Source organism: Tinamus guttatus, unplaced genomic scaffold, assembly GCF_059628265.1.
Source record: "Tinamus guttatus ecotype Peru unplaced genomic scaffold, ASM5962826v1 Tinamus_guttatus_pri_ptg000046l, whole genome shotgun sequence".
Classification (NCBI taxonomy): Eukaryota; Metazoa; Chordata; class Aves; order Tinamiformes; family Tinamidae; genus Tinamus; species Tinamus guttatus.
This window is the reverse complement of record NW_028288580.1, coordinates 1,728,717-1,755,858: the sequence shown is the minus strand read 5'-3', so window position 1 is coordinate 1,755,858 and position 27,142 is coordinate 1,728,717. Positions and strand designations below refer to the sequence as shown.

The 27,142-nt window shown below is 47.5% G+C and overlaps 1 long non-coding RNA gene across 1 annotated transcript in view; it reads right to left on the bottom strand.

Moving 5' to 3' along the window:
• Positions 1-13,169: 13,169 nt before the first annotated feature.
• LOC148595929 (uncharacterized) overlaps positions 13,170-27,142 on the bottom strand; it is a 227,433-nt gene continuing 213,460 nt past the window's right edge. Inside the window, exon 2 of the long non-coding RNA XR_015914234.1 lies at positions 13,170-13,629. This is a non-coding gene — a long non-coding RNA (uncharacterized LOC148595929). The remainder of the gene's footprint in view (positions 13,630-27,142) is intronic.

Below are 27,142 nucleotides of genomic sequence, written 5' to 3'. Positions count from 1 at the left end.
ACAGACTGTTGGGCATAGAGTATAAATGCATATCTATGTACATACATTTTTGGTGCCTATCAATCAGAAGTCTGAGTCAGACTTGTGGTGACAGTTGCTAGTTTCGCTCTGTAAATGCAATTGTTCAGTGATTTGGAAGTGAGCAGCAGAAACAATGATCATCTGTGTGTTCCTCCTCCTCTGCCCTCACACAGAGGTTCCTGGCCCCACAGCAAGAGGATTGCCACACAAACAGTTGCTTTGGCATCCAAGCTGAGTGAGGGGGCGGGATGCTCCAACATGGGAAAGAACAAGTAGGGGATCCTCTGACAGCAAATCCAGCACTGGCGGAGAAAGTTTCTGTTCTGTCAGAAGCTGCTTGACACAAGGCTGCTGCCTCTTCCCCTTCTGCCTCCCTTCCTCCTCCAAATCCCTTCCTCCCCCAGGAGGAACCAAAGAGCAAAAGCAATTTTTGCAGAGCTATTCCAAGCCAGGGCTCCGAGCTTCCAGGAGAGGTTAGGAACGAGCAGCTGAGGCTGCTGGCAGGAGTGGAGGGAAACTTAAAAAAATAATCAGAATCAATTATCATTTGTGAAAGGATAACTGGCTACTGTTTAATAGCCTCACCTGCGACCAGGATGATACTGATATTAAAAACAGGTATACTAGTGATGACACATTCCTGGAAAAATGTTACATTTAAGTACAAAGGCTCTTAAAGGATCAGTTTACAACATCCCTCTGACATAGAGGTATCAGACCCGTCACAATAGCTAGATATATGAAGCAGCTGAAAGGACACATACTGTAATTGTACAAATGTACAGATATGCACATGCTTCAACCCCAGCCTCACAGCAATAAATCTTTGTTAGGCAGATAAATCAGTTGGTAAGAGAAGACTGTTAGAGGCTGCTTCCTGCGGAGTAAACACACTCTCACTTTAATAGGTCTTAAGAGTGAATAGATCCATTGACTTTGGTGGCGTTCCTTGCAACAGCAAAGACTGCAAGGTTTCTGTGGAAGAAATCTGACCAGGGCACATTTTTTTCAATATATTTCAGGCACATTTGCAGTAAACCTTACTAACTTTTCCAAACTCAGGGTTCAGTGTGTTCCTTTTATATTATTAGATGAGTGATCTGTAGCAGGCATCATTTTTCAGTGGAGTAGTCCTTGGTACATTTATTGCCAACAGGTAAGTTATGATGGTTTTACTATCACACAAGGGAATAATTATACCCCTAACATTTTTTTTCATGTCCTGCATTGTCTGCACTGATGAGTTAAAAATAAGTGCACAAGGCTCACAAGATGCCAAAAAAACGAGTGTAAGTATTTTCAGGTTTTATAGCTATATAGTAATCTAGTATTGAAGGATGGAATTGATCTGGCTTTTACTCATGCCACTGGTCTTATAGCAGAATTGCTTAGCAGCCCAGAGTCCATTTCAGCCTGTAGCATCTCTGTTGCCAGCAGCCAACAGGAGCTTCAAAAGAAGATGCAAAGACCCTGAATATATCCAGATGTTTCACCAGGCATTATCAGCGAACAGCTGGCTTCTGCTCTGGAAAATATCACTTCGAATGTGCCTGTCTGTATAAACATGTGTCATCCTTTTAAAAATTCCTCCGGCTCCAAAGTCCCATGGCAATGGTTAGGTTAATAATAAGTATTTCTAGGAAAACCCTAGTACTGATTTTTAATTTGTTTCTGTACTGTGAGGTGTAAGCAGCGATATTTTACCTACCTCTTCTATGTCACTCTTTTTGTGCTTCTTATGACCCTTCATCCTTTAAAACCAAGGTCACGTTCTTCTACATCTGCCTTTACATGGAAGCCTACTCGTGCTTCTCATCATTTCTGGCATCTTTGTTACCTGCTTTTTTTTCTCTCGTGCTCATGTGAGTAAGGCACTGTGTTCAGCCTATAGTCAGAGGCAAGAGTCTCTGTTCAGGCAGGCAGCTTCACCTCACCAGCAGCAGTCTTACTTCAGCATGTTCTCTCACTGGAGGGGGACGCCGTGCGTCTTATGCTGTCACTATGAACTTTTGGGGAGCTGCAGCTGCCTTTCTGCACTGTTTGTACAGTCTCTGACCCTGGAGGGCTTAGTTGCTGGTAGAGATTATTTAGGTAATATAAATAATTAACAATTAATCAGAATACCTCCAAGGCTAACTGAGCTCTTTAGGGGCTAAGTCAAACTCAGTGAGGTTTGGGGAGCTCATTAGTTTGTAGGGTTGACTCATTTGTTCTCTGAAGCACCTTGCCCAATTAAGCACCAGTTCAGAGGAAGCTGCGGAACTTGGGTCATTATATGTGACACTCTTTGGGAGTTCTGAGGAAAGGGCCCAAGGGAAAAGTCTCCCCATTCACTTGAGCAATGAGGTGACTCCCTTGGAAACCACTCCTTTGAGTGCCCTATTAGTATTCTGACATATCATTCATCCTATTAAAAATTATCCTGTCACCTGGGCCTTTACTGTCATAGATACGGAGGGTACATTACCAGGCAATTCATTGCTCTGTTCCAGCACTCTGGAGCTGTTTCACAACTACTGAGGAAGAGTATGTTCCATATGAAGCACAGCCTGTCCTTGGAGTGTAGAAAAAGATTCATGCACTTCTGTGTTTATAGCATATGGGTCATGGCATTATTTTGCCTAGTGTAGTCCTCAGACCAGTATCAGATGCCCTGCTTTCCTTAGTAACTAAAAGGTAGGGAAAGCAATGGAGCTAACAGGACTTTCTGTAGGATTCATGGAGAAAAGGTGCGTGAAACTGTTCCATTTTCCAAACTGGGAATCTCATTTCATGCATTATATCTTCCCCTCAAAGATTATTGTTGCTGAGGGGATGGTTAGTATGTACCAAATGTAATGATTAGTTAATTAATTCTAAAAAAGTGAAATAAATGTAAAGCTAATTAGATGTAATAAAGTCAATTTAATGTCATAGGTATTTAAAGCACGAGTACAGTTAAATACACAGAAACCTCATAGCTGTTTTTTAAAGATACCATCCCAAAGAATTAAATAGGACCTTCTATATAAACACCCATGTTCCCTTTGGGGTTTTATTAGAGCTTTTTTTTTTCTATTTATATTTGAAACAATAATTGTCTGAAATAAAGAAATACTGCATATGAGTTTATTTTTTAGCTTTCAAGTTGCTTTCTCCATTACATTCAGGTTATTTATATTTTTTGTTTATATGCAACATATTCAGCTGAAAAACTGTATATGCTTTTTTGCTGGGTAAAAGGCATTCTGAGGCATTCTCTGTGCATTAGAAAAATCGGCGTTATTTAAAGCCTGATTTGGTACCAGCTGAAACTGGTGGGAATCTCAGTGCTAATCGCAGTGAAGTCTCCCTAGCCAAGAGGACTCTCAGCTCCCTATTGCCAGGATAGACTGTACATAGCCGAAGCACCTTCATCTCTGCACCACAAAGCAGAACAGCAGAGAGCTCGCACTGAAATTAAGCAGGATATCTAAATCTTCATCATATTCGGAGACTTTTTATTTATTTTCTTCTTTTTTTCCCAGGTAAGAACTCTCAGATTTGGGCCTGTGTCCGCCCTGTCTCCCAGGGTCTGCGTTTCCAGATGCAGACACAGCACGTGCTGGAGCCCTGGCTCATGGCCCTGCAAGGGGCACCCACGGGTTTACCCACAGCAGAGGCCAATGTCCATCTGACACCAACTCCAGAGCTTGCAAGGACCAGCGGAGACACTGGTTTCCTGCTCCTCACCTAGGGAATGGGCAGTGCTGCTGTGCGACCTGGCTTCTCACTAGCGGTCATAAATAACTACACCAAGCAGGGAGAAGAAAAAAAACTTTATTTCCATGAGTTAAGCGCATACTTCAGGAATAAGTGAATCACCCTGTTGTTTCCTGTCTCCTACCAATAAAAGGCGACTTATTTTCAGCATGGGGCACACTGGCCCACAAGGGAGTCGCTCTGGCTGGAACGAGGGCTTGTCGGGCAAGGCCAGACACGGCTGGGGACAACCCCACGGCCAGGGGCTCGGCGGGACGGGCAGCGTTGCTCCGCCATCACTTGCCCTCGCTCTCTGCCGACATTAGGGCCTGCGGGCGCCATCTTCTCCCCTCGGCCGCGGCGCGCGGGGGCACCCGGCTCCTCCACCGCAGCGCGGCCCGGGCCGCGGGCGCCGCGGTCCCCCCGCCCGGCAGCGCGGGCGCCACCTGCCCGGCCCGCGCCTGACACCTGGCGGCCGCCGGGCAACATGTCCGCCCTGCCCGCCCGCCCGCGGGCGCGGGGCCGCCGCGGCGCCGCCGCCACGAGCGCGAGGGCCGCGCGGAGCGGAGCGGCCCCCGCCGCCCGCCCGGCCTCCGCCCGCCGCCCCGCGCCGGCCCGCGGGGACCCGCGGCGCGGCCGCCCCGCAGGTGGCGCTCGCGGAGCGGAGCGGGGCGGGCGGCGCCGCCGCTTTGTTGGCGGCCCCGCGGGCCGGGCGCGGGGCAGCTCCGCGCGGGAAGCGGCGTGTGCGGGGCACGGGGCCGCGCGTGGGCACAGAGCCGCCCCGGGGGCCGCCCCGGCGCTGCCCTGCGCAGAGCAGCCCGTCCTTCTCCCCAGCGGCCCGCGCAGAGCTTCCCGTGCCCGTGCCCTCCCGGGCCGCGGGGCTCCCGCCTGGCCCCTGCACCGCCCGCATCTGCCGCGGCTGCAGACGGCTCCTTGGCCAACGCCATCCCGGGGAGCGACCCGCTGCGCGAGCCCCTGGCTGCTGGAGAGCGAGCTGGAGGCCGTGCGGGGGAGTGCGGGAAGCCTCCGGCCGGTCAAACATTAGAATAAGGGAGGAAAAATGCTGTAGAAATAGTAAAATGCTGCAGCTTGACATCCTGGGCAAAGCTCAAGCCTGTGATCCCAGTGTCCTTGGCGTTTCCCACACATTCTCTCCCTGAATGGCTAGATACTAATTTTTTAATGCTTGTTGATAATTGAGCGGGTTACTTTATCAACTCAGTAAGATAAACAAAAATTTAGAGTCACTCAAGAGGAAGTAAATTATGAGGAGAAAATGTGCCTCACGCCTACGCTGATAAAGCACCCTTAATTCGATTTAGTCAGGGAACAGTTTATTTTAAAGTGATATAATAGCAATTAATTCGTAATAATAGCCCTGATCACAGTGACGTCTTGCACTATTAACATGGATGTCATGTGTATCTCCGAGAAGTGTCACCATAGTTCGTCAAACTGAGAAATGAAATGTGTAAAAAGACTAATTCTGTTCTTCATCACAGCAATGTCAGCCTGAAGAGTCCTGCTGACCTTTCCAGCAGTTACTTTGGGCTGACACAGATGTAAATGGTGGCAGGACAGGGCTGTCATGCTCACATCTTTAAAAATGAAGCCCCAACTGCTGCCACTTCCTAAAATCACGAACGATGCTGGAGAAGCCAGCAGGTTTGTGATAGCCAAGAGCAAAACCTGGCCTTTCCTAAGCGAAGCATGCACACTTCTTTCCATGTAGATTTAGTTAGATGCAGTAATTCGGGTGAGCAACTGCAGAAGAGAATTATCCTGCTGGTTATTCTATATTCTCACTGAGCATTTATTTCCAGGGCAAGCAAGCAGCACATGCCGAGAAAGAGTGATGGAGCACAGCTCGGTGAAAATAATATGTTAGGCCTGATCTGGACCCATTTCCACTGGCAGAACAGACTCTTTGTTCAGGAATTTGGTCCGGTTGGGATTTTTCAACAAATGGAAGTGTTTTATAATGCAACCTTGTAAATTATGTGGGGGTTTCAAAAATAAATACAAGAAGAGATAGCATCTCTGTTCCTCAACACCCGATAATTTCTCATGAGCATGAATGATGGAAGAAGGATCTCTTTTCTCTTGGTCACATACCCTGCCATTTTGGGGAGGTCACTCACCGAACCACATGGTGGAAAACGCTTAATGACATCTCCCGTTGGGTTTGCATTCCTGCAGAAGCCACGGCAGCCCAGAACACATCAGCCTCGCTGCTCCCTCAGCCTGTATTCGTCCTGCGGGGCAGGTTTCTCAAGGCACGTATCTATGTGCCTTCATATATATGTCCCTTCTCCTTAATTGCATAGGAGCGCTTGATGCCCCTGGGAACCCTCAAAATCCCTGCCAGCAGCAAGGCAGGAAGATTTCTCCAAAAGCAAGGCTACTAACTGATGGATTTAATGGGGAGCAAAAATCATGTTTTTTTTTTTTTTTTAATCGGCCATCATAAGCCTTGTAGCAGGGATGGAATTTTCTATTAAATTGTGTATGATGGAAAGGTTATCGCTTTCTGTTGGACTCTCCTGGATTTTCCTGAAAGAGCTAACGTGTCTGACTGATAGTGTATGGCTATCAGACACAAGGAAAATTATCTAATTTATAGCCAGCATTGAGCAAGCCACTAGCAGCAGAATAAAATAGTTCTCCATATGGTATCCTAAAGCTTCCAAAACCTATAGTTAAAGAAAACAACAATGCTCATAGAGAAATTCTTTTGTGCATCAAGCAAGGAGATACAGCAACAAGGCTGGTAAGGACTCTCAAGGAGGAAAGATGTCTGTGATGGTGTTATATGAATTTATAGCTTTTATATACAGGATTACAAGTATTAGATGCATCTTTGTGCTAACAGGACTCATGTTTTGAAGTACAAGAAAACTCTACAGTTACATTCTGTGGAGGCTTTGGGACACAGTTTGCCAAATGGAAAAACATTTGGAGGTTTGGAAAAATCTTGCACATAAATTACTAAAGGCACGAAGCGCCTGAAAGATGGATGAAATCAGAAGCCAAGGAAAAGCAGCGTGTGTGCCAAGGAACAAAAAAAAACATGTAATGATTTCTTTTAATGACTCTCCTGCAAAATGGAGAGCAAGCTTCCAGGGCATGTCATATTCTCATAAAAGCAGCTTGCCTGGGTGATGAGAAATACCCTGTAAGTGGTCGGACCAAGCCCCAATTTTTCATCCTTTCCGCACGTAGCTCTCCATTGATTATGTTAAGTGCTACCCACTGGTTAAAAACACAGAAAGCTCATTGTCTCTGCCCGTGGCAAAGGCCAGCCACACACTTGTTAATATCCTGATTTACGACACCCTATAGAAGGAGTAGCAAGCGGGCACGTTACTGCGGGGGGAGAGAGCTGAAACTATTAAAACGGAGGGAGATCAGGAAGTTTGTGATAAAGAAAAGCCAGGCTCTCGTCTGACATGTAATCTCTCTTTTGGCTTTAAGTAAACCTGCTCCTTCGGGCCCATGCCATCAACAGGGCCCGGCTCAAGTTTCACCACTAAATCTGAGTCAACAATCTCTAATCTGGACACTGGGCTCGGGATCCAGGCTCAAGTTGCAGTTGGAAGCAGACAACAGGGACATGGGAAGGTGGGGGCTAGGCAGGGTGGGCAGAGCAGGAAAAAGACGATCTTTGTTTCTCCTCCGATTGTCCACGCAGGGCTCCGCTGGGGTCACGTGCGTCTCTCCTTTATTTGCTCTTTTTTTTTTTTTGTCATCTCCAAGATAAAAGTTTGCACCTCTCTGGCCTTGGAATTGCCTTCCTGACACTTATATTAAGTACAGAAGATATATGTCCAAGAATCAGGGGCATAAGTTTGTGGAGCAGCTCAGATTTTGAGTTCTTTTCATCTTTCTGACATGTGATACCGTGACATAAGCTGCCTGCAGTGGGGTTGCTATGCAGATATACAATTTCTGAAAAGTTACACCAGGAAAACTAAAACCTACCGATGGATTTAGCATTTCACAAAGAAGCAGGATAAAATGTGTAGCAGTTAGACTAAAAAGCTAAAAAAGGTGAATTAAACTTTCATGAAAACAATCTCCCTAAAAAAGGATCAATAAGTATAAACGTATCTTGTTACATTCCTAGCCTTTGGGCTGCTGGCTTAATCCAGCTACTGTATATAATAAAGGAGACACTGTGTGTTTAATGGCAGGAACAGAGAGAAGGGGGAAATACTTGGGTACTATTCCCCCTAATTTCATCCTCTTTCCCCCTCTTTGTTGCTGCCTCGCAATGATTTTATTTTGAAAAATAAAGACTAGAATAAAAAATATGTTGTCTGAGGCTTCAAGCCAAAAATGTGCCAGCACTTTCCCTTCCCACCCCCCGGCCCCCCCTCTCCCCCAAACTCCTTAGGCCAAAAGCCTTAACAAAAGCTGTTTTCTGTTTGGAAGATCCCTGGGTCCTTCCTCTCTTTCCTAACCCATAGCACAGGAAATGATTTTATAATTCGCGTTATTAAGGAATCCAGCTCACGGCCCCCGCTCCCTGGATGCCGCCCCGCAGTGCGCCTGTGGCCTGGCACCTTCCTCCCTGACCCTCTCGGGTGAGCTCCTCTACCTGACCCTGCTATAAATCCTCTCGCTGGAGCGCGAGCCGGTGGGATCCAGCCCGTCCCCGCGTCCCAAGGCACATGGGTGCCTGCAAGGGCTTAAAAGCATCCCTGTGAGCTCCAGAGAGGGCTGCATCCCCACCACAGTGTGACTGCCCATGCCTGCCGGTGGGGTCTTCTTCCAAGGACCCCACTGGCAACTGGGAGGTGACGAGTCAGTCGCCCTCAGTCCCACCCTATAGCCCCGAGGCCGTGTGGGCTGGTCGCTTTGCTTGTCTGTGCCTCAGTTTCTCCTGAGGAAGCAGCTCTAATCTCGCTGTGATGTGTCCATTCCGGACAGAATATATACCTGCTTGTCAACCCACTCCAGTTCAACTGAAGTCATAGAAACTGCTCCACTGGGATGCAAGAATTGAAGACCATGTCTCCCGGTGTGCTCTGGAAGGAGACCAGGGATAACACAGAGGTCTGGCAAAACCCAGCAGGTGCCTCGCAGGCCTGTTGGTGCAGTGCTGCATTCCTGGCCCAACTGGGTCTCTAACACTGACCAGCTCAGGCGCTGTGGCCTGACCCTCTGCCCTTCCCTGCCTTGATGGGCTGAGTGCCCCACGGTGGAGAGGAGGACCACAGGCAGGAAACAGGTCTGCATGCTGCAGAGACGAGGTGGCAGGGCTACGCCAGGTCCCCAGATATCCCCCAGGACCTTCAGCCCTCAGATGGGGGCCACGTTCCCCATACGATGCCCAAGAAAAGTTGCCAGCATAAGGAAGGGTCTTCTGGAAGCTGCTGGGCAAGGGGCAAAGCTTTGCAGAGAACTGGTGAGTAGAATGGAAGTGTTTATGCAGAAAACTGTGTCCATAAAAAAGAAAGGCTTTTAGAGGTGCTTGAAGCAGTCCTGATCCACCCTTTTGTTTCAGAGTCAAGGGCCATAATAGCAAACGAAAGAGCCAAGCTGACTTTACCTCTCTGTGAGGGGAATGAAACCTATACAGGCCTTCCTTTCCAGTGCTCCTGAATGACCAGACTGTGACTGGGAGCTCACATTTTCCATCTCTCCTATCAAATCTGTTCGTGCCCTATTAAACCTGCAGCAAAAACTACTTAAACCATCACTGGGCCAAAGAATGAGACTGCAAAGTGAGTTGCGCTCTGTCTTTAGGGCCCTCAGCTGGCTGGAGAAGTCTGTCCCAGGTCCTTGCTCCAAAGATGGCCTCTATAATAGATCACAGCCTGGCTGAGGTTGGAAGGGACCTCTGGAGATCAGTGCTTACGACAGCAGCTCAGCTCATTTTGGGAGCAGAAGCAAATCTTTATTTTCCAGAAGTGTCTCAAACAGCAACCTGAGGGCTGTGCTCTTTGCCTGACCCCGTGGATGCTGGATCCATGTCTTTCAGCTAGAGGAACAGAGAGTACTTCTTCTGCCATTATGGACATAGCACCTGGCCTGTTGGAAAGGTCATTAGATCTCCTCCATCCTGACCTGGGCCATGGGAAGGAATGAAAATCTCTCTCAACAACCTTGTTTTATATGAGCCTCCATGGGTTTGAATTCTTCAGCTGGAGAATGGAGCTGAATCAGAGTCTCTCACTGCCTCAGCAAGTGAGCCTAACCACAACTGGAGCTTTTCTGGAAAAGACGACAGTTCTTCTTCTTCCTCAAACCATTTGCTTTTACCTGATAGGTCCAGTGAGGTCTTTCAAAGAAAAAGTAGCTGTGCTAAGAGTGGGGTTGGAGACACATTTCTGTCCTCAGATTTCTTACTGGCTACTAATACCCGAGCTTGGCTTCTCCATTCGGGCAGCGTCCCATGCATAGTGCAGGCTGCTGGGATCCCAGCAAGCCCCGCAGGAAGCACATGCAAGGCTGCCCCTTCTTCCACAGTGTAGGGAGGGATCTTGGTACTTGCAGCTTTCAGGTGCTTGCATCATTTCTTGGAAATATCCCTGTCAATGTACCTGTCTGCCTGGCCATGAGTCTTTTACATCCTTGAAAAACTATGCTGGAAAGCAGCATTCCTTCCCATAGCAAATTGAAAGCATAGTGCTCTCTTGAATCACATGTCATCTCCTAAGGTGATGAAGCCCCTAGTGCTTAAGGGCTTGACTTAAGGGGCTAAATATTCCCAGGTGCTGAAGTGGTTGGACACTTCATTTAGATACCAGGGAACATCAGATAAAGGTTTAGACAACTGGGAGCCGCTTCAAGAGAAGTGACTTATGGCAGCCTAAATTACTCAACTTTTGCCTACTGGATGGGTCAGTTCTTCACAGCAGTGCAGAAGCCCACAACTTTGGGTGCAGGCCTTGGGTGTGGGATGAGTGTCCATGTGCAAAGACGACCTCCCTGCCCGTTGCCTTTTTCATGGGAAGCAAATGTTCAGGAGAAATCTTCAGCTAGTGCAGTCGTGCTTTGGGGTGTCTGTTTTTCCGATGTGTCCTATACTTTTGGGGAACTGTTCCAAGACACTCATTGTGGCATTGCATTTCTCTGCCTAGTGCCATATAAATGGCTAATAAAATGTATGTAGGCGCATACGAAGCTGCTCTCTCTGTTTCAAGATATTAGGCCAACTGTCACGTTCAGTGTGAAACAGGTGAACTCAGTTTCTCACTCTCTCACTCTCTCTTTCCCTCTCTCCAACATATGTGTGCGTGCATGCGGATAAAGCCTATATCCAATATTCCAGTACTTACAGATCCCAAGGATGAAGCCAAGTTTGGGTGAGAATAAAAAACAAAGCAATTTAAGGGGCCATTTCTCCTCTGAGTTATACCTTGGTAAACCCAGAGTGATTCCACTGGAATCAACCTGCACCAGTGTAAGCAAGTTTGTTCGGAGTTTGAGCACAGCATGTTTGCCATAGTTGTTATTAAATGATGCCTTTACATATTCCAGACCTATTTTTAAAACAAAGGCAATGGAGTTAGGGCATCCAGTTCTATATATGGACACTCCAAATGGCACTGAAATGCCTCCTGCATGTGTTTGGCTGAGTGTTGATTTGGGTGTCCAAATATGGACCTCAGAATGGGATATCTCGCTTGGATAAGCATCCTTGCGAATTTGGCGCACAGAGCCTATTTGAACAAAGCAAATTTATTTCCATCATTTAGCACAGAAAAAAAAAAGCATGAAAGGCTTGTATTTTCTGGGACCTTCTTATTCATGGAATTGGGCTAATCAAATACTGAAGTGTGCCATAGTTCTTCTGAAAAAAAAAATAAAGCCCTCAAAACCATCTAAGACAAGGCAGGAGGTAATTAATGCAGAGTGTTTGCAGCCCGCAGACCCCTGCTTATCGCAAGGGCAAGATTCTTGCTGACAGCAGGGGATCGGTGCCAGCAGCAGGGCCCCGCGCGGCTTCGTGCCCCGGAGGCGCGAAGGGCTGCGTGCTGGGCCGCCCCTCTGCTCGTGAAGGCATGCTCTGCATCCCAAAATTGCATTTCATCTCCATTGCTTGTGGGGACCTTCCAGTACACGTCCCAGCGCATCTGGATTTCCTTCGTCCGGCTCCTCAGCGGTACCTTCTCCGGGAAAGACTTTGGCTGGACTGCTGCATCCTAGTGCACAATAAATAATGTCAGCCGTGAGGGAGCGCCGTTCCGCAGCCCTTCGCTGGGTTCCTGTTAATTGCAAAGGACCTTCTTATATCCTTTGTGTAATCCACTCATTTTGTTGGCATTATACAAGGGCTGGATTTGGCGTAAAAAATAAAGCAGGTTTCTCTTGCATAATGTATCATACCATTTGGTCTACATTTTGCTGAAGGTTTATGTGTACTTGGAGATTTCTCCACAGACGTGCAGCTGTAGATATTTTTAAAACAGCAAACAATGAACTGATTCTAGCGTCCAAATCAGTCGTGCAGATTTCAAGTTTTGGGGTAGGTTGTTAAAAGAACGTAATGCAGGCAAATTTTCAGGAAAGCTAAGGTAAGCCTGCGATCATTGGAAATGTGTGAAGCCAGCTTCAGCCTAAATCTCCCTCTCTACCTCTGCTCTCCTTATGATTTTTGACAAGCCGATTTCATTTCTGGAAAAAGCAGTTCACGAGAGAGAAAGATTTCTCTAAAGAGTCTGTTGTTTTTCAGAAGAGTGAAAATGTGTGCTAACAATTCTGGACCACTGACAAAAGCAAAATCAATACACACGGCCTTCATTTTACAGCCAAGTTCAGATGAATAAATAGAGAAGCAGCAAGCTGTTTACTAGGGAGACAAGCTTTGCTCTGCATGCCCTTCCAAGCAGGCACGCGTCTGCTGTTGTTGTTTTCCTTACATGATCGGGTAATGAAATCACTCAGTTGCAGAGCTCGCCGGACACTTCAGATGCCTCCGTCGGCAGCACTGGCCGCGCTGGCCGAGAGCTGAGGATCAAACACTGTTGAGCAGTAGAGCTGGGTGCCAAGGATTGGCGAATATTCTGCCACCGCAGTAGGTAGTTTGGGGGCATTTGGGAGGAGTTTTGTGCTTCGGAGGGCCTGACCTCCCGCCAAAGTCAAGCCCAGGAAGCACGTCCTTAGAAAAGCCAAGCCACAGCAGCAAAGTGCCCTTGCCTCCAGGCTCCGGCACTGGCCTGAGCAAGGGGAGCTCCCCTCTAAGGCCAGGGCCTGACCCTGCATTTCTGGCTTGGCTTCCCCACACCTGGGACGCTGCAGGAGCTGGGAGATGGTTGGAAAGGGAAGAAAACGCAAGGAACGGAGATTCAGCCTCCGAGAGCACTCGCACGCACTTTCCCGATGGACTTTTGCGTGATCCGTGACCAGCCAGGTGGAGGAGTGAATAACTGCATGCACAAAAAGGAAAGAAAAAAAAATAAAACAACAGCACATTTAAGTGCATTTTTTTTTCTTGGAGATTTATTTTGTTTTAATAAATCTGACACCAGTCAGGGAGAGAGAAAAGTGTTGTGAGCCCAAAAGGAAAGCAGAGCACGCTGAGGGTGCTTCAGATGCTTGCTCTCTAGGAGATGGTTCATCAAAATCTCTTTGAACTCTCTCCCTAGGCTCCGGAGTTGTTGGATTCCCCCCCTTTTTTTTTTGTTTTTTTGGGTTTTTGTTTTTTATTTTTTTAAAAAGCGAGCTTGCTCGCCCGGTGTGTTTTCCAAGCTTTCACAGCTCTAATAAATAAGGAGCACCTGTAAAACAGTAGCTTGACTTAAGTGAATCTGTACAAAGGAAAATATAGAAATACAGTATATACATAGTGCTCATAGTGCACCATCACTACAAGGCTCTGGTTCAGCTGACTTTGATACCCTGCTCCCAGCACCGCTGAATCTCTTGGAGACGCTGCTTCTGCAAACCGCTCCTCACTGCCAGCAGCAGCCTTATAGAAAAGGTGTACTCTGAACACTGGAGAGTGAACAATTGCTTTATTCGAGTTAGTAAACAGTTACACTGAATCACAAGGTGATCTGATTTTTTTTTTGATTTTTTTTTGTTTTTGATTTTTTTGATTTTTTTTGGATTTTTTTTTTGTATTTGTCAGAATGGGATACTCCACGACTCTCTTACCAATTCAGTGCCAGTATAACATGCTCTAGTGTACTTTTGGACTCTTGGCTACAACTGTACAAGTGCACACAAGTAAATTCTACCCTGTTATCCTCCACCCACTGATTGAGGATCGAATTGCACATTTCTCTTAACCATGACAGGAGAAAGCAAACAGTGAAACAGAATCATGGGGGATCTTTCTCACTTTACCCTTGTTTTCACTGGTTTGTCCATACCATTCTAATTATCATGAAAGGGCTATGCATATGGAGAGATTGTCTCACTGCCTTCCTGGATCACTGAAAACCATCAGGGTTGAAATTTCATCCAAGTCTTTCGTGACGCCCAGCAAATATTCCCCTCAGATTATTTTACACCTTGAGGGAATTTTGGTCTTTAGTTCAACACTCTTGCTCTGTTCCCAAATGGGGCGCTATTTAGGGGAATTTAAAGAGAAAGCTGAGAAGAATAAACATTTACTGAGTTCTCTTGGCATTCAGTCTCTGAAAAACCACAGTATAAACTATTCATGCTGCTTCTTACATCTGTCAAATCAAAAATTAAAAGCCATAAAAGTGTAACACTGAAAATATGGCATTAGAAAGGATAAAGGTGGCCTTTGTAAAAATAACAAGGAAAGTATAATAGCCAATAAAATATTCTAACTCTTCATTTAAAAGTGCATCATGGGTAGGACAGAGATGACTCTGAAGCGTTGCTACTCCAGTATTACCCCTTTCCCCCATCAAAACTTGAATAGGTCCAAAACCATACAATGCAAATCACGATTCTTAGTGTAGCAGCAAAACCACAGCAGTTTTTCGAAACAAACAAACAAACAAAAAATTCTGTATCATTGTCCAGTCTCAAATATCTGAACTTCGAAGTCAGAGAGGGATAAGTACCTATGTTGGTCCATGTGGTTTTTGAAACCAGGGTGAAAAATTCCCCCCGGCAAGAAACCAAGAGGAAAAAGCGTTCCTTGGAGGAGAAGAGGGGGTGGCGGCAGGAATGCTGAGCGCGCGGCGGGCTCCGTGCTGTGCTGTCTTCTGGGTCGAAGGCACCCGTGGGACTGAGGCTTCCTCGGAGGGGCTTCATGGCGGGAAGCGGCTTCATCTGCTGGACTTGGAGCCGGAGGGGGTGGCGTGCGGCCTGGCTGGCGGCGCGCGGCCAAGTGACGTGGTTTGCTCTGCTCCCGCTCTCCATGCGAGGTACCCTGTGAGCGCGGGCTCCTGCAAGGCAGACGAGAAGAGGGGTGAGAGGCTGCCCGAGGCAGCGAGCACGGACACGAGCCCGAGGGGAAGGGGCGGCCACGCGCAGGCAGGACCCCCCGCCTCAGCCTCGGCCAGGCCTCTCGCTGCCAGGGAGCACAGGCAAAGGGAGCCCCCTCTGGAAGGGAAGGAGGAACCACTGCCACGATGGAGAGCGGGAAACCGATATAATAATAGTTCATTCTCTGCGTTTCATAGAGCGCCTTTCATCCTGCAGGCTCACAGGTGGATAACGATACTCTGCAATTACGCGGTACCCGTTGCCCCTCGATGCCCGCGTGTGTTCCGGAGCGGGGATGTGCCACTGCCCCCACCGCCCCGCTGGGACACGGAGCGGAGCAGGGGGAGCTGCTGGGGCGGGAGCCTGCAGCAGAGGGGTGGTGCGGCAGGGGAACAGCACACACAGCGCTCAGGGCTGCCTGGTTTCACTGCTGGGCCTGGATGCCGCTCAGTCAGATTTCCTCCAGCCCTTAATGGCAGCTGAGAAGAGCATTTAAAATATTAAACTTGCTGTGTATTCCAATGCTCTGTACGTTTCTAAATCTGTCTCTAGTGCAGTCCAAGCATCAGAGAGTTAGCAGACTGAGATTTCATTTAGTTCCCCTAAAATAACACATGGGGTTTCCCTTCTCCCTTCTTTCCTTTGCGTTGACTGAAACACTGAGCTCTCTGTCGCGGACTGCTCCCAGCATCGCTGTCTCAGTACTCACATTGAGACTGGGGGTCATCTCGTGTGCATGCTGTGTAGTCCTTTAAGGTAATCGTGCACTTTTTCTCCCAGAACATACCCCTCTGTGACCCTTCCCCAAACCCTTAGTGGTGCAACTAGGTGAGGAATACGCCAGCACATCCAAGCTGCAGTGAGGAGACCAGGACTGAACTCCCCAACCCTCAGGCCTCGCTTGAGCGCGTGGCCTCTTCCCACTTGTGCCCCGGGGATAGCGGCTGCAGCGCTGGGCAGGACCATGGCAGCGGAGCACCGAGACTGGCACTGCTTAGTCTGATGAGCAGACGCTGAATAAAGGTGTGTGAGGACCCAAAACAGAGCTGAGCATTGGTCTCGTTGTGGTTGAGCACTGCCAAGATGAGATGCTTGCAGTGGTAAATGTCTGCCCTTCTGTGGACAGCGTATAGAAGGAGAGCAAAACCCTTCACTGCTAGAGTGGGTCACAGAATTAGGCAAAGGCTTTAAATTATGACTCCCTCTTCTACCTGGGCGTTCCTGGGTGATACACCATGACCCCATTTGCTCCTGCTTTCCTTGGCTGTTAACTGTAGCTTGCTCCCATGGACTGTCCTGTGTCTCTCAGCAGCAGGCTTTGGGTATTTAGATGTTGTCTCCTGAGGTGGAGTCTCCTAACGTCACAGACTGAAATTCCAAGTATGGTATTAGGCTTCATTCTGGCCATGTTTGGGTCACGTCTTCCCTCTCAGTCTGCTCTGTGATCTCCCTTTCACACTGATTCTCCTCTGATCCCTCTCATTGCTGTGCTTGCAATCCCCTGCCAAACTTCCACTCCTCTCCAAGGAGAGAGTGGAGACACACTGAATACTTTGACCAGCATGAACTTCTAGAACATGGAGGCCACTATATCTAGGCTGAAGATCAATATTTGGGATGTAGGGCAATATGCGCAGAGGAATGAGGAGGGTTTTTTTGTACAACTGTAGATGAGTACTAGACTGAGAAACAGGATATATCCCCTTTCTGACCACAAAATATATGACTGCTTTCCATCACTTTCTTAGTTTGAAATCTTGCTCTGAGACCAACTGAAAAAGGAAGCAGAGAGAAAAAAAATCTATAGTGTCTCTATGAAACCTCAGTCTCCACTTGAGGTCTTTGACTGTTTTTCCATTTCCACTCATCAACAGAAATGAATTTCCATCCTTCCTCTAATCAGCCTAGCACAGAGTGATGGGTCATTTAGGAAGAGGACTTGAAGGGGCTCCAAGCCCTCAATGCTTTCTGCTTGGAGTTACCTGGCTTTGTAAGACCTCTCTGTTTTCTCCTACGGCAGTTAGACACAGGGTAACCCAGGGCACCCAGGAGAGAAGCATCTTTCCCTGTGGCTGGTCCGTATGTCAGTCACCTTGAATATATCTTTGTAGCAACCAAGTGACGAATAACAAACCGTATCAGGTATAGCATGCAAAGCTTTAGAGAGAAATGAGAGCACTCTAGTCACACCACCTCACAGTTGGATGTTACACACCTCTTACCAACACCAGCACGCACGACCAGCCCAATGAAGTCAGCTGTTTGTATCTCCCCACAGAAATAAATGAGTTTTCAGGAAAGCACACAAGCTCTTCACCCCAGCTGAACTTGCACTCAACACGCATCAAACTTGGCTTATCAGACAGAAAGATTGCATCACCATGAAAGAGTAATGTTCATAACTGCAAAGTCACAGGTTGAGCTTCCGTGAGTTGCACTGGGTTTTATCTGCTATCCAAAGCTAAACAGGGGTTCGACGGAAGACCCCCTAGAAGTCAGAGGTTGGGCTGCAGTCTCAAGCCAAAGAGTCAGCATGGAAGAGATGACAAGCAGAGGAAAAAGTAGGAAGGGTCCTTTGCACCCGTTATTGCAGAGGAAAGGAGGAGAGTAGTTTGGCTGAGTGGTGACCTGGTGCAGGCAGGTGACTTGGAGGTTCATCTATGCAGCTTTGAGACAGACCCAGGGCACCTCTCTGCAGTAGGTAAGAGCTGCACTATTGCCCTCTGCAGCTGCTTGTCATAAACGGAGCAAGAGGCAGCTGCGAAACAAGCTACACCAATGCAAAGCTTCCTCTCTGGTTTCTGCCCTCACACATAAGGTTTAAATCCTTACACAAATACTTATGGTTTTGTCTTGCTCAAAACACCACAGAATTAGAGTTTGGCAAGGCACACTAATGACTAGGGCAAAGCTTCCCCAGCAAGCTTTCCGCATCCCTTTCCCATCTCTTTTCCTTCTGCAGTGGCTGCTGCAGACCTACCACCTCCCTCCTGAGCAGTCCTGGGATCGGCGCAGTGGGAATTTTGGTCCAGGTTGGTAGAGCCGGCTGCTACAAGTGCCCCAAGCCAGCTCCACTGCAGGCCTCCGTGCCCAAGCAGCAGCATAGCCCATCGCAGAGGGCAGATCCTTCTCCTTATCTCACACTCCCAACCTCTGAGCTGTGCATCCCTGCTCCTAGCGCTGCCCCGCTGGCTAGGGGATGCTCTGCTGGAAACTCGCTCCTGCTGGCAGGGACAACAGCGGAAAAGAGCTGCTCTGATTCAGTGGCTTACCCTAGTCACCTCCTACCTACTCAGAGGTGTCATGCTATTGATAGGGCTTTGGGCACACACATGTGTGCACATACCATTTTTTTTTCCGTGGTTACTCTCATCCTCTTCCCTGTTGAATTTTTCTGTCTCCAGATTTGAAACATATTGTCAAAAAAAAAATAGAGAGGCTGGGTGGGGAGGGTTGAGGCACTGGTTGATGTGGGCTGGCATGGCAGAGTTTTCCATCATTTAGCACAGCACTTCATTCAGCTGGACAATGAATGCTGAAGCTGTTGATGTGCTAGACCTAGTTCATTTGGGACATGCATGGCCCTGGAGTAAAGACATAGCAATTATTTTCTCAGGGAAACTACACTGAAGATAAACCACAAGAGCGCAGCTAAAGTCAGCATGGGAGCAAGCTCAGCCCTGGAAACACTCTGGAGTCATCTGTTACTTGTAATAGTTCTGTAATTTACTTTTTTTTTTTTTTTTTTTTCAGCAATCCTTAAAGCAGTTCAAGCTTCCCCATTAGAACCTTCTCCTTTGAATCCTCAATGATTTATCTTTCCATGAACTAACTGAAGGGATGTCTCATTGCAAGAGTCAGGAGAGGCCTTTTGCATGTATGGAATAATTTGGCTCCTCATATATCGTCCTTTTTCAAGCAAGCTTTCCTTGATTTCTAAGGTGGCATTTTCCTACTCCTCTGGTCCTGCAGATTACAGCTCTCTCTCAACTTTGGGCTAGATACACAACTCTAGCTCTTCCATCTACTGAAAAGAGATCTGCACTCTAGGCACACATTGTGACTCCAAGGAATGCGCGTTGTGGAAGGGCTTGGGATTTGTCCTCCATGTGTCTCTTGGCAGAAGAACCAGGGACAGCTTGGTCATTCGCTGACTCTGTGACTGTACAGTGGTGGGGAGGCACTTGAAGCCATGCTTACAATTGTTGAGTCTCTTTGTAATCAGGGAAGGACTTGAAGGGAGGAACATGCACTGGAAAGTAGAAGGACTGCTGCTTCCCTGCACCTATTCCTAGAAAAGTCTTCAGGGAATTGCACCAGTTTACTTCTACATTCATCCCCTTGCTGGTACATTTAATACCATCTCTGAGTAAACTTTACAAACATACTTTAAACTGACCCCTGAAGCTTGCTCCTGAAGTTCTCATGGCCAAGAAGGCCAATGGGATCCTGGGGTGCATTAAAAAGAGCGTCTCCAGCAGGTCAAGGGAGGTGATCCTGCCCCTCTACTCAGCCCTGGTGAGGCCGCATCTGGAGCATTGTGTCCAGTTCTGGGCTCCACAGTACAAGAGGGATGTGGAGCTGCTGGAGAGAGTCCAGCGCAGGGCTACAAGGATGATCAGGGGCCTGGAACATCTGCCCTATGAGGAGAGGCTGAGGGAGCTGGGCCTGTTCAGCCTGGAGAAGAGAAGGCTGAGAGGGGATCTGATCAGCGTCTATAAGTACCTCAAGGGAGGGAGTGCAGAGGATGGTGCTAGCCTCTTTTCAGTGGTGACCGCTGACAGAACTAGAGGTAATGGCCACAAACTGAAGCGTCAAAAGTTCCACAGGAACTTAAGGAAAAATTTCTTAACAGTGAGGGTGACAGAGCACTGGAACAGGCTGCCCAGGGAGGTTGTGGAGTCTCCTTCTGTGGAGATCTTCAAAACCCGCTTGGATGCAGTCCTGTGCCACGTGCTCTAGGTGACCCTGGGTGTGCAGGGGGGTTGGACTAGATGACCTCTAGAGGTCCCTTCCAACCTTAAGCATTCTATGATTCTATGATTCTGAGTTGGGAATGGGGAGGTAGGTTACTATGCCCTTGTTATGTAGCAAAGAAATTCAGGAAATACAGTTCCAGGCCCTCCTTTGTGCTTCTGCACCTCACAGGTGAAATGCACTTCTTAAAAAAGTGGGAGCAAAGGGATCATCGCTGTGGATGGCACTCAGAGAGCTACCAACAACATATAGGTCCAGTGCTCCCAGATTTGCCAGGCTGCCAGTGACCCTGAAGGGAGAAATCCAGCACACCACTGTACTCAGAATCTGAGGCAATCTTTCAGATCCGGCTACATGGAACCTGCTCTTCACTGTGTTCATTTCTGCAGCCCATTCTGCCACAGAGACAGCACCAGACAAGATAGAAGGTGTCTCTTTGCCCCATTATGCATTTACTCAGGAAAGGGTCACATGCAATTGGGACCCCCAAAATGGCAGTGGTGTGGGTAAGCTTGCAGCTCTTCTTCATAGCCAGTGGAAACAGGATTCCCTAAATTTAGGAGTGAGTAGCCATGCACTTGGATGAGTGACCTGGGCCTGCTGTGGATCCTCCTCTGCACCACAAAGCAGCAACACAGCTTTGCTGTCTCACCTGTTTGCCCTGTGGACAGGGCACATCCTCTCTCCCTCAGCTTTACATTTTCCTAGGCAAACCCTCTGTCACTAGGATCCCACACTCCAACACTCTTCACCTTCCATTTCTCCACGTTGCCATCATTGTGCAGCAGTTTGGGAAGGCAACTCACCCCTAGACGGCATCACTTTCTCCGTACCTCGCCTGGCGTTTCTGAGGGGGTGACAGGCACGCGCATTCATTGACTCCAGCCTGGGGAGACCGTGTGCTCCTTCCACGGAGGCAGTAACCCAGCAGGCCCAGGGTTAGGTGCTCTCAGACCCTCCTTGGAAGAGCCTGTTATTATCCAGCCGTAGCAGGGAGGCAGAGGAGATCACTCTTGGTAGGAAGTTGGACATTTGGGTTCAGTTCCTCAATTTTCAGTATCGGTGCTGCTCTCAGGATTCTTTAGTGGTATCATCCTTCCCTAGCTATACCACTCTCTACCAGCAGTCTCACCAGAACCCTCTACTTTATTTTTCATATAATCTTATATCTTTTCAAAGAAGTCCCTTGTGTTTTAATTCATTATAGAACAAATGCTCAACTCGCCTTCATTTTCAATCTGAACTGAAGACAAAACCAGTGTCAACTAGTTCCTCTTGCCCAGCCCCAGACACAGACAGGGAGTCTCTGTTTTGCCCTTTGGGGCATTTTGAGATCCGCACTCATGTTCTGCAAAGCAGAAAATGTCTCTGCCCACGACCTTTTAGCCGACCACAGAGCCAGATCCTGTCCCGTTTCAGCCGGGAATGATCCATGGACACATCCGCACAGCAGCAAGGCAGCGGACTGCCCGGCATCGAGTGCAGCACTGCATATTTGGCAGAACTGAGAGAGCTCTGCTGTACCCCCCACGATGCCTCATATACGGATCTGGCAGAAGACAGGATTTTTCATTAAACAACAGGAGTCAAGTTTTCAATTAATTCTCCCATTCTGCTCTGGGATAAAGCTGCAACTTTTCAAGGTTCTTTCTGCAAAAACAAACAAAACAGAAAAACTAAAACAGAAGGGAGACCAAACACAGACAATTTCTCAGCTCCTTCCTCTGGAAACAGACAACCACTGGGATGTGATAACCCTTTTTTAGGTCTCTTCTAAGTCTCTTTTGTCTGATTCTGAAGAGAAACTTTAGCTTGAATTTTTTGCAACCTCCTGTGAGTCCAAACCACCAGGTTTTTGGCTATCCAAAAGGCTTTTCAGTTTTCCTCTCAGGGCTGACCTCTCCAGTCAATCCAGTCGAATGGCCAGAAGAAGGCAGAGCAAAGGCGGAGGAGCTGCGCTGCTAGCCTGGGCTGGACGTCCTGCCTCTGGACCTGCGGGAGACTCGGTGCTAGTCGTGGGTGCACAGCTGCGGCCCACCCTGGGCAGAGGGGCCCAAAGGGCTTTTCCAAACACTTCAGCTCCTGCATGTCCCAGGTAGGAGAGGATGAGCAAAGCGGCAGGAGCAGGGAGGAAGGGGCTGTGATGGCTGCTGCAGGTCCCCTGGCCCAGGACCCCTGGTCTGTCCTCAGGCTGGCTGTTCCTGTCAAGCTTTGTATTGCAGACTTATCAAGCAGACAAGAACCCGAACCCGAAGGAGTTATGTGCAAATATGATGATCACCAGCTTCTTCTGTTGGAAGAAGAGGCAGAAAGTCAGGTCAAGGCTTGGTTGGGGCTGAAATCAGGCCCGCTCCTCTGCTGCCCTGACCAGCTCTGTGCAGAGAGGATGCACATCTGCTATCCCAGGATGCTGTCCTAGGGCAGGCATCAGCAACTGCGTTTTCTTTTCCCCAGCTTGAGGGTGAATGTGCTGGTGTGGACTCAGCAGAAGCAGGGAGATGTTGCTTCGCAAGCCAACAAGCTGCCACGGTTGAGCTGCTGAGCAGCACCTTGACCCTGGGGGAGGCAAAGTCGCTTGGCTCCTGGTCCCTACAGTGCCTGGGACTGAGCCTGGGCTGCAGGGACACTGTCCCTCTTGCAGTGAGGTCCCCCCAGGGAGGGAGCTGGGGTTCCCCGTCCGCAGGCAGCAGCCAGGACCGCGTCACTCCCCATCCAGCCCAGCAACAGCCAGGACTTTTCCCAAAACCGCACGGGTGCCACCTCTGGCACCGCTGCCCCAGATGCCAGGTTGGGCACTGTCGTGCTCATGGAGGCAGCTGATTTTACACGGCCCCAGCACCATCCCCGCAGAGCAGCCCTGAGTCTCATAGCCACATTCAGGTTCCAAGACCCAAACAAGAGCAGACACAAACTTGGCCAGCTGCGAGGCTCAAGGACAAGGAAGTGGGGAGCGCAGGTGGCCAAAATGTCAGGCAGAAGAGGAAAAACAACCCAGAACAAACAAGGAGCAAGTGGGTTGGACCTAGAATATACCAGAGATGCAGGGCCAGGTGTCTTAGGTGTCTCTGCCTCACCCCTGCGCTCTCAGTCACTAAGCAAACTGGCACCAGTCAGCATTTTATACTTTCCCCACACACCCTCCAGCTACCTCAAGAAAAAAAAAATTGCCATCAAGAGAACTAGTTAGATAATAATAGGAAAGCTGCTGCAAAGAGTACAGAATTGACTTTTTAATTGAACTCAGAAAGTTAGGTTCAGGCTTCAAATTTTTAGTGACCTCATCACGCATCTTTTCTTCTATAACTAGCATCCAAGCATGTCTCAGTTAGAGATGTTTGTCTCAATTCCTGTGGGAAAGGTTTTCTGTTTTTTTTTTAACCTCCTTTGGATAAGAAACTTAAAAGTGGCAGCACAAGTGGTTCATGAAAGCTTATAAATATTTGAAGCATAAGCACGCCACAGATCATAATGACACTAAGTTTTACATTTAACCATGTGGGCTACAAATAAATAGCTGAAAATTGCTCTAAACATAGGTTTAAATATCAGTAGGCTGATGATGGGATGCAGATCTTTCCAGAGAGGCCGGAACTCGATAGTTGTTTCATACTGCACCGCTCAATCGCTACCACCTTTTTTTTTGTTGTTTTGGAAATGTGTGCTTCCATAGGAGATGATTGTATTACACAGCCCAAAAGTTCAAAACAAGGACTGGAAAGACGAAATGTAGAGGGTGTGGGGGTGCTTCTTACAACAAATGCAGTTCAGGCTCTTTGCGTCCCCATAATTTGTTATTGTAGGTTGGCTCAAATTTAAGACAGTAATGCTTCAGAAACACTTGGAAAAGTAAGCCAGCTGCGGGGAGGATATCATTACAAATTGAGACACATGTTGTACAGCAATACCATTCTTTTCAAATACCAGAGTTGTGTCTGGGGAAGCAAAGCCATGCGAATGAGCCCGAGACAGGACCTCGCTCCACAGTGCGCCGAGTGCTTTCAGCTCTCATTAGCGGCGCTGGCGGCGCACGGCACTTCACAGGATCTAACCCACATGGTTAATGAGCTGTGTTTTTCAGGATGGAAGCAAACGTTGAATAGCTGAGCGTGCCGTAAAATGTCAGAGTTTACCTTGATGCCCCTCTTTCAGGGGGTGATCACACACACTTCCAAACACGACCTCTAGTCACGTGAGTGAAATGCAGCTCGTTATCAAAAACACAACGATGAGTAGGCCTGAGCTGGGAGGCCTTGATTGATGGAGGCACTCAGGAATGTGCTTAACTTGCCTGTTTTGCTGTGTGGGACCTAAAAATAGGCAGGGAGAGACCCAGCTGGTAATTTGGAAATAAAATATATTTCAGAAAGTCTTGTTTGCCCTAGTGAGATTTATCCCTGATTTCTGGCTCAGATGGCTTTGCTTCTACTTTGCTTGATTCTCCTAGGCCTTTTTTTAATGGGAATGTATTTCTTTTTCCTTTAGACCTATTTCTCACTGCTTGATAATGTCCAGCTCTTTCACAGCAACAGTCCTCAAAAGGACTCTTCTCTGACCCACTTTCAGGAATTGCTCCTATTACTTAGAAATGGTTTACAAGTATAAGCTGCTCACGGTTCTTCTTAGTTCACAGAACAGCACTGAAGTTGGCCATGACTGTGGCAGGGTTGACCTTCCCTAAGGCAACTAGGTGCTTAACTCCTTACCTGATCTCAGTGGCAGAGACACACATACTGTCCAAGATCTCATCCTCTGATGGTAAAGGCAATCATTGTCTCTGAGGGTGTTTTTACAAGTTGTCTGTCTATTCTGTTCTGATCTTTGTTGTTATGGTCTCTGTATTTAATCATGGGTCACTCTTTTTCTCCATAAACTTTCTCTGCAACCTTGACACGAGTAGCTCTATAGCACAAGAACAAAGCGACATGATGAAGAGCTAGAATGTGTCACATGCCCTGAATCTGCTTTACGCTGACTTAAACAAGAGGAGCGGAGGCCTTGAATATCTGGAAGTGCAGGGTCAGGCTCTAAAGGCTCCCAGACAGTTATGAGCAGCCCTGTTGTTTCAATATGACTGTACATTGTATCAACCTAAGGAATGTTAGGATAAGATATTTCTGTGAAGTCAGTGGTCCCAGACCTTGGGACGTACTAGCTGGGCTACAGCCCCCGGGAGCCAGACCTGCTGCAAGTTTCTGTGCGTGTGTCAGTGGAGCTGTGCCATTTTTGTGCTAGCTGAAGATCTCTCTCTGTATTTTGTTTGCAAAGAGCTTCTACCTTTGCAAATCAGAGCAGGTATAGGTGGTTTTAAATGGGTTCAGGAACCAAATCTCACATTTGAAACCTATATGGAAAAGCAGAAGAATCAGAAATTAGCACTTGTTCTTTTGATTTCAAAGCATGTACAGTCATCTACAGCACAGTACCACAAGCCTGCTATTTACTGCCATTGAGACGGAAGTTAACGCTCCCACACCCTGGCAGCAAGATGTGGGAGCTGAAAGCTAGTCTGGAAGTATGTCATTTTATACTTCAGCATCTTGAGAACTGTTCTTTTTTCTTCTTTTTTTCTGGGAAACCCTTTTTCTAATTTAATATATCTGAGAAGCTACCCAGGCAATTTTGAAACGTAAGATCACACTGCTAGTGCCAGGCAGCTCTCAAGGGCAAAGCTGCAGGTTCCAAGCAAATGTGTTTAAGGCTTTGTGGTGTTAACAGTCTCCCCTCTCTCCCTTAGAGTAAATGGAAAATTTCTGTAGGCTCATAAGAAGCCAGGTGAACGAAAACTTCTGAACTAGGTGTTAAGGGTACGAGTCCAATTGCTTTGCTGATTTAAATTAATTTAGCACCAGTGGAACCATATCCAGCTAAAATGAGCTAAAACTTTGTCCCATAGTACTGCATCAACAAATGCAACTATCATAAAAGGTGTAAATTATAAAACTTGTTTCCAGGTACACCTGTAGAGTCGCATTCTCTCATGATGAGAGCAATGAGGGCAGGTAAAATGCTAGCAGCTAGACGCTGCACTGACACGGGAGCTGTAAAAACTCCTAAGGCAGAAAGGAAGGTTAATAGCTATGCCCCTTGCCTCAGGAATCCTGACCAGAGCAGGAAATCTTGTGCTGGACTGTTACGGGCTGGGAAGTTCACAGTGGGATATATATTACTTCTGCTCTGGACTGCAGCGTTCTGCACATTGTATATTTTTACGACTACAATGTATGGACTAGACAGCTGGAGGTTTGGGCCTGTAACTCAGCAGATGCTGACCCCAGGACGTAGGGGTTGGCTCAGTAGGTGGCCATATTCCTACTATTTCTATACTTCTGGGAGAAATTCTGCTTACCCAGGCAAAAAAAACCCTCCTTTCTTTTCTTATCCTTCTTTCCTCAACATAGGACTAGTCAACACATGCACATTCAAGGACACCCACACGCATGCATGCACAGAAGCTAGTTGTCAGTTTAGTGTGTGCCATTTAATTTTCTAATTCAGTTTACCACAACTATCATGTCAAAGCCACGTGGTACTTAGCATTTTGACTTACTTGCCTTAAAAAACCTTGACGACAAAACTTGAGGGTTAAAATTGATCTTGCCTGGATTTAGAGCATGCAGTTAGGCGACACTAGCACCACTAATTTTAGAAAACTCACATTTGTCATTTACATTCAAGAAAATACTCCTCTTTTTCGCTTCATTTCTCCTTTATCACAGTGGGGCTTTGGCACTGACACATCTTTTGCTGGTTGTTTGAATTGCACTGAGCTATAACAGTTTGACAGTCCACATCCTGATGGGGAGACTAAACTTTAACATCATGGATTATGTTGCTGATTAGCACTTCCAATAATCAAGTAATTGGTACATTAAATAATTCTGAGTTTGGCTACTTGCCCAAAAAGGTCATGCTTGCATTGATTCCTTTTCAGAGAGTCCATGTTGCTATTCCATGAATTCAATCTGCCTGTCCAGAACTCTAGCATAAAAATATTTGGCTTCATTTCCTACAGTTTGATGAGAAATAAAATCCAGGAAAAGTTGCACATTATGGGAGTTTTATG